The following is a 14,116-nucleotide window of genomic DNA, read 5'->3' on the forward strand; positions in this document are numbered from 1 at the left end:
TTGGTATTTAGGCCTGGTCATTAATTATTTCCACTCAATACTCAATGTTCATGTGACTTTTTGCTCCTAGTACTATTTACTTTCTCTCTCTCTCATTTTTTTGGCCCTTAATTTATGAGGCATAACAAAATGATTCAAGTTCTGTGGTTCTGTTGGAAAAAAAAAAGAAAAATAGGAAAACAAAAAAGCTGGGAGGAATTCATCTAAGAGCTATCAATATCAATTTAAAAGAAAAAAGGGGGGACAAATGAAGAAGAAGAAGAAGCAATGACTAAATACCCAATAGCCACAATAAACAACTACTAAACAATAATACAAAAAAGAGAGAAAAAAAAGAAGGGCTGGTATGGTAAGGTTTTGTGCATTTACTTTTTACCTAATTATTTTCAACAGCAGATATGCAAATATGTGAATAGTAACCTGTAAGTATGAGTGCATCTATATTTATTAATATACTTTAAGCAAATATTAAAAGTCCATGAGTTTTTTTATCTCTACCTTTGATTTAACTCAATATACAAGATTCATTCTAGTTTTTTCATATTTGTTATTTCATTTTCCAACAGTGAAAAAGAACAAAAGGCTCTCAATTTTTGACTTTTGGATTATCTTTTATTTTATGGGGGCACACCCATGATGCTCAGGGATTACTCTTGGCTATGCACTCAGAAATCACTCCTGACCTGGGGGACCATATGGGAAGCTGATCAAACTATGGTCTGTCCTAGGTTAACACGTGCAAGGCCCTACAGCTTGTGCCATGGATCTGGGCCCAGAGTTTTGGATTATCTTTCTTTATGAAGAAACATGAAGTATTTTTACTCTTTTTATTTTATTTTATTTTATTTGGGGGATTTTTATTTTGTATTGTTGTGCAGAAATTGTTTATTTTATTTTATTTATATTATTATTTTTATTCTTTAATAATATATTTATTTAAGCACCATGATTACAGACATGTTTGTAGTTGGATTTCAGTCATAAAAATCTCTTTTAAAGTGAAATGAGTTAGAGGGAGAGGAACAGATATAGAATAGTCTCCCTCATTTGTGGAATTTAAGAAAAATAAAAGACAAGATGGTAATAATACCCAGAGGAAATAGAGATGAGGGCTGGAAAGAGCAGCCCATGATATGAAGCTTACCACAAAGTGATGGGGGCAGGTAAAGAAATACTGCACAAACAACTACCATGACAATGACAGTGAAAGAGAGCAATAGAATGCCTGTCTCAAAGACAAGCAGGGGTGGGGGAGAAGAAAAATGGGAAACTCTTGTGGTGGAAAAGCTACACTGGTGAAGGGTGGTATACATTTGTGACTGAAACCCAACTATGAACTTTTTTGTAACCATGGTGCATAAAGAAATTTAAAGAATATGTGTATTTCTTAAATAGAAAAAAATAAAATAAAAATTTTAAAGTATGATTTAAAAAGGTATTCATAGTTGATTTTTAGACATACAATGATCCAGCAGTAATCCCAGGATCAGTGTCAGCTTCTCTTCACCAAGGATCCCAGGTTCCTTCCCAAACCACCTCCCAGCTTGCCATTTTGCCAGACATATTTTTAAGTTTTATTGTTAAAGTTTGGGTCTCATGATTTCAATGATGTTGACTCTGTGGCTTGGATATATAGCTCTACGTTCTTTAATACCACCAATCTACCTGAATCCACTTAAACTGTAACCATTGTTTCTTTGCATATGTTTCTTCTCCAACTTTCCTCCAATCTATTTCTTTTCTTCTCCCTAGATTCTAGGGCCAAGGGTGATTTAGTCATCCGCCCTTTAAACCATTGTATTTCTTCATCCAGTATTTCTAAATGTCACATATAAGTGTGGCACATCATTTTGTGCTTGCCCTTCTTCTTACTTCTCTTAACATGATGTCTTCCAGTTCTATCATTGTTACAGAAAGGTGCATGATTTCATCATTCCTTTTAGCTGTGTAGTATTTCATTGAATGAATATTATCACATCTTCATGATCCACTTATCTGTATTTGTATGTGTAGGTTGTCCAAATTTTACTGTTGTACTGAGTACGCAATGAATAGAGGTGTTCAGTGTCTTTTTTTAATGAATGTTTTTTGTTCTGGAAATAGATACCCAAAAGTGTCTATTGGGAACTGGATATTGCTGGGATGTGTGGCTGTTAAGTTACACCCTGCCTTTTACCCAAAACAAAGGCTTTCTTCATCTTTCCTTTTCACCTATACCTTTATTAGGAACCTTTGTCACTCACTTGATCCCTCCACCTTTTGGTTGGGAAATAAAAGGGTTCTGGTTTTTGTGGGCATGCAGAGAGACCACAAGGTGAGAACCCAATTGGACTCCATGATTCTCTCCTGACCTGCTTGGTTTACTAATTCTTCATGGCTACCTACTTTAGACCCATTCACCTGGGCTTGTAAATATGGTGCATGGGATGATTTCACATATGGCAGGTCAATAAGTTTACTGAAAACCCTTCATTCTGTTTTTCCATAGGATTGGACCAGGAACTATTCCCACCAGAAGTGGATAGGAGTTTCATTTTTACCACATCCTCAACAACACAAATTATTCTAGTATTTTTGATTTGTGCCATTCTCACTGATGTAACATAACATCTCATTGTGATCTTGATTTGGACTTTCCTAGTTATGAATATTTCATGTATCTATTGGCAATCTGTTATTCTTCCTCCGAAGTATATTTGTTTATTTTCTTTTCTTATTTTTTTGATGGGGTCTTTAGATTTTTGTCATTGGTGTTGATCTTTGTACTTCATAGATCTTGGAAATTAACCCTGATGTGTGGTGTACAAATATTTTTTCTCCCATTTAGTTGCCTTTTAGTTTTAACCCATGTTTTTGTTTTGTTTTGTTTTGTTTTGCCATACAGAAACCATTTTGTTTGACATAGTCCCAATTGTTTAGCTTTTGTCCTGTGACTTTTGTTAATGGAATTGTATCACTGAAAATTGATGTTTAAGTCTTGAATTATTCTGCTTAAATTGTCCAATAATATATTTATAGATTCAGTACTTATCTCAAGGTTTTTGATCCACTTTCAGTTAACTTTTGTGTGAGGTGTAAGACATGGATCCAGTTTTAATTTCTTACACATGGTTATTCAATTCTCCCAACACCATTTATGGAAGAAGCTATCTTTATTCTATTTTATGCTCTCAGTTGGTTTGTTAAAAATTATATAGCCAGAAGGATAGTACAGCTGGTGAGACACTTGCTTTGTATGTAGTCAACCCAGGTTTGACCCTTGGCATCATATATGGTGCCTTAAGCAGCACTAGAAGTGATTCTTGAATGCATATTCAGGAATAATCTTGAAGATCACCAAGTGTGAAGCAAATTTCTTCTTAACTTTGGTGGTTTTATGGATATATGTATGTATGTATGTATAAAGGATTTTATTATATATAATGGTTTATCCCTGGATATTATATTCTGACTCTTCATTGGTCAGAGTCTGTCTTTACTCTGGTACCACACTTGTTTTGATTACTATGACTTTGTAATAGGGCTTCAAGTTAGTTGATGATATGCCTCCAAGTTTCTTATTTTTTAGAATAATTTTAACTATCCAGGGTCTTTTTATTCCACAAAATCTACATAATTCACTGCTCTAGGTTCTTGAGAATGTTATCTGATCTTGGATAGGGACTGCATTGAACCTATTTAGTAATTTAAGTAATGGTCAATTTGACAAAATTAATTTTACCAGTCAACAAGCATAGAATGTTCTTTCATTTCCTAAGATTTTCTGCAATATCTTTCTTAAGTATTTTGAAGTTTTTAAAGTTTTATTAAGTTGATCACTAGGTACTTGATATTTTTGACACTCTTTTAAATGGCATAGACTTTTGATCTCTTTCTACTCTGGTTCATTATTTGTATTTTGGATGTTCCTGGCTGCATTGATTCTTTGTATTGCTCTCTTGGTTTCTATATTGTTGATTTCTGTCCTAATTTTTATTAATTTTTCTTGTACTAGTCTTTGAATTATTTGTTGTTACAATAACATTATGAATATATCATTATAAAGTAAAGTCAATCCATGAGTATAGGTCATGATACCCTTCACATACACGACTGACAGGTTGTACATATAAGGTATATGTATACTTGGTTACAACTAATGATCTATAATTTTATAGTTTCATCTATCAGCCTGGAGGCTAAGTTGAGTTATTTGATAACTTATTTGATAATTCTTGATAAGGTAAGGAATACGGCATATGATCTAATACCATACTTGTACCATTTGTGAGAATATTTCCATTTTAAATTAATTAAAGTTGAGTTTAGGCAGTGGCCAGGTATCTTTAAAAATGATGCAAATTTGGTGAAAAGTATATGTATTTACATGAATGTCTATAAAAACTAGAGATTCTCCATTTGTACTGGTAATTGTTTTTGCTCATTGACAATTTGTTTAGGAGCATTTAGTATTTCATGTTCTGCCAAATATTACAACTATTCAGTTCTGAAAAGTTCAGATTTTGTTCAAATATAAGCCTTCCCTGAATGGTCACTATTTTAGACGTGGTGTGGAATTTTAATGTAAAGTCTGAAAATATTTGATTTTCCTTATCCAATTGAATAGAGATAAGAACCCCAGTCTTCCTTTATATTTACACATTTTTGTTTCTCCACTATACCAGTCCATTTGATAACTACATTATCAAATGTTTGAACTCCACTCTTTTCTTGTTATCCTCACTGTATATTTCCTGGCCCCAATAGCATAAAGATATTGCACTTGATTCTGTGTTATCACCCCTTTATTCCCATAATAAAGCACAGATACTACAGTTATAGTTGGTTACACAAGGCACTTGAAGGAGAGTGAATAATCTATGCATCCAGCAACTATGATAAAACACCTACTATGTGCTAGAACTGCTTTGATGTAAAAAAGCATCAGAATTAGAGTTTCTATAGTATCTGTATTCTACTAGTAATGATCTTACCTTTTAAAAATATGGATGACATTCCACACAACTATAGCTATTGTTATGTGAATATAAAGGAAGTGAGCCAAAGGATAAGAGACAGGTTGATAAAGTATGTGGACCATTAGGCAAACTACATCAAGAAGATAAAAAATAAAGGTTTTAGGAATCATGGCTTGAAAAATGATTAAATGAATCTATGAAAGGCAGTAAGAGGTTGACCGATAAAAGTACTGGGATATAATTTCCCAAGACAGAGAATACTTAGGTTCATTGTAAAGGTATTTCCAAATGACTGAGTTGGAAACCTGATCCCTTATAGCATTCAAGAGTAGACTAAACAAAACTCTATAAAGAGATAAATTGTAGAGGGAAGTTTGGTATGAACTGAAAAATGGACCTATTTTGTATTCTTCTATGACAGTAAAAATTTCACAATATAAAGCATTTTTGTTTGTTTTCTAAAGTATTTATAACAAACAGGTAAATGTGAAACTATAAAATACATTGAATTCAACTGTTTCATGGTCATTAATCTTATTCTCTCTTCCCTTAAAAGAACTCATAATCTCCAAGGAAGAATAGGTATCATGAAGATTTCTTCTATAAATCACATAATAACTAGACTAAAGTTGAAATAAATGACAAAAGTTCAATAAATGTATTTTGATAAAATAAAGTATTTTTAAAAAAACAAGTCTCTAAGTCCTTTGCTAGAAAGTTGGGGATATCAATATAACTGTTCCTCAAAGTATCAAATAACTAGAAAAAAACACAAGTAAAAATTATTCTATAAAAGTTAAATAAAAAAGAGGAGTACTATGGTAAGTTTACTTATTTGTTTACTCTGAAAGATAGAAAAGGAGGTTGGATTGATATATAGAAGATAGGACTTTTACTTGTACAAGGCAAATTCTGATTTGATCCTTAACATATCATATGGCCCTCTAGGTCCTACCAGAAATGATCCCAGAGCATAGATCCAGGAGTAATCTCTGACCTATTGTGGGCCCCAAAACCATAAAATAAAAAACATCTTTTTTCCAGGGCTGAACAGAGGGCTGGTATGTTCAAGTTTCCAGATTAGTAAAGTAGCACACATTAGCTTCTCTCTATGAGATGACAAGAGATGATTTCTTAGTGCAAAGTCAAGAGAAGTCAAGAGTAAGCCCTAAAGAGAGCTAATAGTAAACCCTGAATTCAGCTTGATTTGGCATCTAAACATACAAAATATATATATATCAAAAAAATCCATATAAGCTGAATTAGTGGTATATATACAACTACTGTGAGTGCAATGTTTATGTATATTATTTATTTAAAGTTTGTGATTTATAAACTTTTCCAGAATATAATTGTTCATGCATTCAGTGTTCCAATACCAATTCACTACCAGTGTGAACTTCCTTCCATCTCTACTCAGTTTCCCACCCAGATACAAGCCAGGCCCCTTAGCAGGCACATATTACTTAATATTACTAATTATAACAAAATAACAGCTGGAATTTTCAAAACTGTATCAATAAACGTCAATTTGTAATCATTGTTGTAAATCACAATGTATTACTAAATTCATTATCTAAGAATTTACTGAGATACTTAGTGCTAATCGAGCCATTTATGCTACTGCTTTGCTTGTTGAGGTTGATGGGCTTCTTGCAACTTTCCCATAAAATTTGCTGTGCTTCTACTGATCTTTCAGTACTGTAAAATTTTGAGGTGCTTTGTGGCCACATGTGTGGCTGCTCATTCCAGAAGCTATGAAACTGGGACAATTCAGTGGCTTGGTGTCTTTTTGAGATTAACTGTGGACGTGGGCCATTTCTATGCTAGTGGGCATCAGGTGTAGATATGGGCTGCTGGGTATGGTTCATGATGATAGGAGATTTTGTATTAGTTAAGTGAAAATCAGTCCTTTTGTTTGTTTTCCCCTCCTTTGTATTTTCTTTTGGGGAAATAGTAACATCATTTGTGAAGTTGTAGTGCATGGTAGCTGAGATTGGATGACATATATGAAAGTGTGAGCGATTGAATCAAATTAAGGTACAATTTTAAAATAACCTGAACTTTGTTCCTTGCTACATTTATTACTAGATCTGCATTTTCATATCCATTACGAGGTCCCACCTTAAGCAAACTACAGGCAGATGGATGGTGCAATATCAGATGTGTTGGGAAAGTTCTTCTTATTAGTCTTTAGCTGGAACTCTAGAGTATTTTCTTTAATATAAGATGCTTTAAAACAGATATATAATATTTGGAATTATTACATAACCCTTTAGCTGTCACTTATACTATTAGAAGTTGTTCTTCAAAAAACCTTTGGGGTTCAGAAGTAAAGGGCAAGTATTGATAGGTGCAATTGTTGGATTCAGTACCCATAAATCCCCTCTTGTAGGTAAAGTAGATAAAGAGGCCTCTACTTCAAACTCAGTCTGCATATAAAGAGCTTTACAAAGCTATAAAAGTAGAAGAAAAAGTAATTACTTCTTTGTCAAGTGTCCACTTCCCCAAGAGAAATGCTAAAATGAGTAGAGATCTTACTAATTCAACTAGTCTACTCCTACTTAGCTCACTCCATAATCACATTTTTACTTTCTCTTTTTTATTTTATTTTTATTATTTTATTATTAATTTGGGGGGTCTGGGGCTACACCCATCAGTTCTATGAGCTTGCTCCTGGTTCTGTATTTATAAAATCATTCCTGGTAGGGCTCTGGGGACCATATAAGATGCCAGGGTTCAAACTCGGGTTGTCTTCACTTCATTTTTTTCTCTGACTCCATATTTTCTCCTTTTCTTTTAGAGGTGACACTGGAACTTAAATTATGATCCTAATCTATATCCAAAGTAGATTAAGAATTTCATGACTGAAATAGAATACTGATAGTTAACTATAAATTTTTACATTATGCAAAAGCACACAGTAACTAAACTGTACCTTTAAGTATTTCAGCAACACATGCAATGATCAAAAGCTAACTAATCCAGCAACTAAATATTTTGTAGATGAACTTAAGTATTAGATAAATTTTATGCTGCAGAAGATGATGACTGTCTTGTGGTTTAAAATGCCTGAATAATAGACCCAAGTGACTTAAATAAAGAGAATCTATTTAGTTCACATAACTGAATGTCTATTTCTAGCTCTTGTGGGTCAAGGAGTTCTGACAATAGCATCAAAATAATTTTTCTCTACCCCACCCACTCTGCATTGCTATCATTGATTTCTTTTCAGTGGTCTCATGTATTACAGAAGAAAATCGTCATTCAGCAGTTTCAAGCTTGTGTTCGAGTAGCTGCAAGCTCAGCAGGAAAGAAAAGTCAGTGACTCTCTTATACTAGTCCCAAAGAAGTCTTCTTACTGCCTACCTGAGTCTCTCGGGATTATCGCCCTAATACTGAACCAGTCAATGTGGTCAGAGAAATAGAATGCTATGATTGGTTAAATTTGAGTAATATCTCTTTCCCTAAAACGAAATGTAAAAGCAAGACACCACCTAAGCCATAAAACTGAAATAGGTAGGAACAGCATTATCAACCTTTGAAAACCACTATAATCTAGATTCAACTTACTCTTTTCTAATAACCTATGTGTTTATATTAAGTGGTGACAACGAGGAGAAGGAGACTCAATAGGTGAGCAGTGAAACAAAGTGTCCTAAAAGAATATCTGATAGTCTACACAAGAAACACTAACAAAGTGATGGGAGATGAGGTGTAGGCCAAGTAAACCAAGCCAGATTCAGTTTGTTGGCACAGATGTACTTTGAATAAAACAAAATCCTTTTATTTGCTGTACATTTAAATTTAAGATTTCAAGACACTCTAATATGCTACAGATTTATGTTGTATTAAACCTCTAATAAATTGTATTTAATTTGAATTAAATTCCAATATAGGTGTAAGAAGAATTATCCAAGATGAGTAGCAATTAGTCTAAGAGAATGTAATATATGTGCCACTTCCTTATATTTTTGAATTTTATTTATATTATAATGGGCTTACCAGAAGTTTCCTAAATTGGTGATAGTACAGTCTACTTTTGTTAACAGTGACATCCACAATTCTGAAACTAAAATTCATTTTTATACCTCTATTAGTTTATGTCTTTGAAATTAAATGATGTCTTAGCGGTAATTTTCCAGTGCTAACACCAACTACATATTTTATTGTCTTTCCTTATACTATAGACCAAACTTTTAAGATATAATTTTTCCAAATGTTTTATATCTATCTATATCTATATCTATCTATCTATCTACACACACACAGAGTTCTGAATGTAATCATTTTTTTTTTTTTTTTGGTTTTTGGGTCACACCCGGCAGCGTTCAGGAGTTACTCCTGGCTCTATGTTCAGAAATCGCTCCTGGCAGGTTCGGGGGACCATATGGGATACCGGGATTCGAACCAATGACCATCTACATGAAAGGCAAATGCCTTACCTCCATGCTATCTCTCTAGCCCCAAATGCAATCATTTTTAAAGCTGCTTTTATTCTTTAAGTAATTCATAAAATAGGAAATTCAATATAAAATAAAAAGATATTTTTCAGGGAAAATATACCATTTAACAGATGTTGATGGTTAGACAGCATAACCAAAAAAGAGGTCAATGTACTTAGATCAAGATTTTCAATCACCTCTGTAGTAATTTCAGTCCTGCCCATGGGTGTCTAGCTTATGCAATTCTCATGTAATTCGTTGATAACTAAGTTTTCCTCCTGAAAATTTTAATTTTTAATTTAATCCTGGCTCTGTGCTCAGAAATCGCTCCTGGCAAGCTCGGGGGACCATATGGGATGCCGGGATTTGAACCACCAACCTTCTGCATGCAAGGCAAATGCCTTACCCCCATGCTATCTCTCCAGCCCCTTGGTGTGAATTTTTGATTCACATATACCAAAAACATTTTATTCAGAGTTGATTTTCTACCTGGTAAATATATCTGAATGCTTCTTCCAGGAAGAAACTATAAAGGTACCAACTAAATGGTCTTTTGTAAGATCCTTTCTCACTTAAAAAGGTATCGTCATATACTCATTGTTTTTTATTTTGAGATTCTGTCTCTACAATATTTAATTTTAACCATAACATATCAGAAATAAAAGGTCCCAGATAAGAACAAGCCATTGCTTTTCATGTTTCTTATAATATGTGATATTAGTTCCACATTGGTAGTGTACTTGTTGGAGAGAGTAACAATGAAAATGTATGTGTAAGTGATTGAAGAAACAAATCTTCCCTATTTTCTAAACAAGTGTAAGTGTTTACATGCATCTCTCACTAGGAAAGCCTGTGAGCTAAACTCAATAATCACAGAATATGTTGTTAAATATGGAGTAGGTATATTTATAATAATAGTATAAAATAGCCAGGTATAAAAACATCATGGAATTTATAAAATACACATCGGTTTCCTCTTTTAAATTTGGGGTTATTGGTACCTATATTCCATGGACATTGTAAGCAGTAAAAGACCGGACATGTGTTAAGGACATAAAAGCATGTGTGGCTATGGTAGGTAATGCAAAAACAAAACAAGACAAAACAAAAACAAAAACAAAAAAAACAACCCTCTGGAAAGCTATGCCTTTGGTTTAATTTTGCTTTTATTTATTTGGTTTTGGGGACCATATATGGAAACACAGAGAGGTTATATTTGACTCAATTCTCAAGAATGATCCTTGATAGTAATTGAGGGATGGTTATGTGGTAAAGCTAGGGTTGGCAAAATGCAAGGCAAGCACATTAAACACTGAGATTTCTCTAACTCCTTTCAGCTTATTTTTATACCAGGGAGTAGTCTCATTGTAGATGGTAACAGATAACATTCGTTCATTTATTATTTATTATTTATTTATTATTTATTATCATTTATTATTGCTTACTTGATGATAAAAATTGCTATATTGGGGCCAGACAGATAGTAGAGCAGGTAAGGTTCTTTCCTTGAATGTCACTAACCTGGGTTTAATCCTTAACACTGCATATAATTCCCAGATAACACACCACCAGGAGTGATCCCTGAGCACTGAGTACTGCCATCTAAACCTAACAAAGAAATAAAAACTAACAAAAAACTTTTCCCTCAGCTCCCATTCACTGAGGAGTATATACAAAGTTATAGAATAAATAAATACAAAATGTGTACATTTATGCTGAGACCTAGGCAGTAAACAAAATATAAAAAAATGAGAATGAATAAAGAAAAATAGTGTTATTTTTTACTTTTTTTTTCCAGGAAAGGTTTGTGAAGAAGACATTTAGACAGAGAAATAAATCAATTAAGTACAAGAGCTAGGGCATATATCTTATAGAGCGTTCCATAGTTTTGTAAAAGCAAATGTTATATTCCGTGCCTGTGGTATGAGGGACATCAAGGATGCCAGTGGTTTAGAATAGAAGCATGAAATACAGAAACTATTGCCTCACTGAATCCTGTTTCACAATAAAAATCCTCTATTAATTCCTTTAGAAATTTTACTATCATGTGGTTGTCAAGAATTGTGTGATCATAACAAGAGAAATAAGGCTCCAAGAACCAGGCAGAAGCATACTCCCAAAATTTTCATGGCAGTTGCTTGAGTATTGTAGCACAAAATGCAGGGAGACCATATAAAAGTTCTAAAAACTGAGGAAACCAAGACAGGCACTCAGGACATCAACTTGGAAAAGTGAAGGGTAGGTAGGAGTTTTCTTTCTTTCTTTCTTTCTTTCTTTCTTTCTTTCTTTCTTTCTTTCTTTCTTTCTTTCTTTCTTTCTTTCTTTCTTTCTTTCTTTCTTTCTTTCTTTCTTTCTTTCTTTCTTTCTTTCTTTCTTTCTTTCTTTCTTTCTTTCTTTCTTTCTTTCTTTCTTTCTTTCTTTCTTCATTCATTCGTTCATTTATTTATTTGTCATTTTTAAATTAATAACTTTTATTTTGACCAAAGTGGATTACAAATCATTCACAGTAGTATTTTAGGTACATAGTGACATTGAATCAGGGGCATTCCCACCACCAATGTTGTCCTCCCTCCACCCCTGTTCCCAGTATGCATCCCATATCACCCCTCCTTTTCCCCCCCGGGCTGCTAGTATAAGTGGTCCCTTCTGTGTCTAGCTTGTTATAGATTGGGTATCGATTCTGTTGTAGTTGGCTTTGGGTTTGGTGTTTGAGTCTGATCATTTTTTAGGTAGGAGTTTTCTAAGTAAATGCAAAAAGGCAGACAGATTTTCTAAGCATGTAAGATAAAAGAGAATGAACATGAGTAGCGTTGACAAGAGAGAGAATCCACAATGTAGCCATGATTTTATTTCTTTTTTTTCCCCTTTTCATTTCTTTTGTTTTTTTTTTTTTTTTGAGGGGGGGGACCACATCCGGCGGTGCTCAGGGGTTACTCCTGGCTGTCTGCTCAGAAATAGCTCCTGGCAGGCACAGGGGACCATATGGGACACCAGGATTTGAATCAACCACCTTTGGTCCTGGATAGGCTGCTTACAAGGCAAATGCCGCTGAGCTATCTCTCCGGGCCCCCCTTTTCATTTCTTATACTTTCAACAGAACCACATTACTAAAATTATCTTGCTCAGCCTCATAATCTAAAAGGGAAAAATGGACGGTATCAGGACTAGACAGTCATATGAACATTTAGTGGAAATAAAAAATGATCAGACTTGAACAGCAAACCCAAAGTCAACTACAACAGAATCGACATCCAATCTACAACAAACTGTACAAGTGGGGACCAGTTACACTAGCATCCTGGGGGGTATAGGAGAGAGAAGTGGGACACATGCTGGGAAAAGGGATGAAGAAAAGACAACACTGGTGGTGGGAATTCCCCATATTCATTATAACTATGTACCTTAAATATTACTATGAAAGATTTGTAACTCACTTTGGCAACAATAAAAATTTTAAAAATATTGTTATATTCAATACTATGTATTAAAATTTACCTCTGTTAATATTGCATTATAATATACTGTTTAAAATTATTATAAAATAAAATGCCAGTTATAGATTCATATTCTCTGAATAACTGAATTATAGTCAATTACTTATTTGTATTGGTTAAGCTTTGCTTTGTTGATTTCTGTTGGCTTATTTTACAAACTTTATTGGTTTGCAACTTTCTGTGTAAGGCACAATCTCTATAAAAACTCTAGGCAGCTATCAACATAAATATTGATGACTAAACCTGACCTACTCTGATTCTGGCTACTTCAAGCAATGACAAATTTTATTCTATATTTATATTTTAATATTCAAAAATTTGATCCAATCTTTTATTGTCAGTGTTAAAAATGCTCTTTTTGGTCCTTATTGTTCATTCTCTTCCTTTAAATCATTTTAAAACTTTCCTAAAAGCACAAATGTATCCCCTTTCTTAATTTCTCATGAAACTCATTAGCCATGTCAGAAAAAAATGCTTGCTACTTAGCAAGAATCTATTATAACCCAGCTAACTTTCTTGATGGTTTAGAAAGAAATAATATGTAGTATTTTTAAATTACCATTTTGTCATGTTTAGGTTATATAATATTCCATGAGTAATTATATTTTATGAGTTCAAGAAGCTAGATTATAAAGTTGTTCCTTATTCCACTGGTTCTTTATTTCTTATTTCTATATACATACACATTGTAAACAATGATTTTAAGATGAAATCAACTTAAGAAGCCTATCCTTTCTAGAATGATAAAATGTAAAAAAGTGTTTATTTTAAAATCTAGTTAAAATCTTACTTTTTCTAAATCATCATCTGTGGGTGGTAAGTTTGTTATAAAGATAAATAGGATAATATGTGTACTGTGATATATGTCAATGAGAGACATAGAAAAAGGTACAAGACGACCAATCTGTCTTCTACTTTTTACCTTCTTTTTTGGAGCACTTTTAATATTTACACGAACATTCTTATACTATAAATTGCTCAGTAAGTATAATCCAGTGTCGCACTACCTCTGCCTTGATGCCATAACTGAGTTCTCTGATGGTCCCTGCCAGGAGAACCTTTCTAGGAAGTTAAGATGGTTAGGGTGTTTCCTATGACTACATGCTGTTTTGACTCTTTGACTATTGAATATGTTAGTTTACAAAGGGCTTTTTTAGAAGCTACCCATTGATACACTCCAAAAAAGAAATCTATGACTTTCTGTGCATATTTTCCTGAT

This window comes from Suncus etruscus, chromosome 10 (genome assembly GCF_024139225.1).
Source record: "Suncus etruscus isolate mSunEtr1 chromosome 10, mSunEtr1.pri.cur, whole genome shotgun sequence".
NCBI classification, from domain to species: domain Eukaryota; kingdom Metazoa; phylum Chordata; class Mammalia; order Eulipotyphla; family Soricidae; genus Suncus; species Suncus etruscus.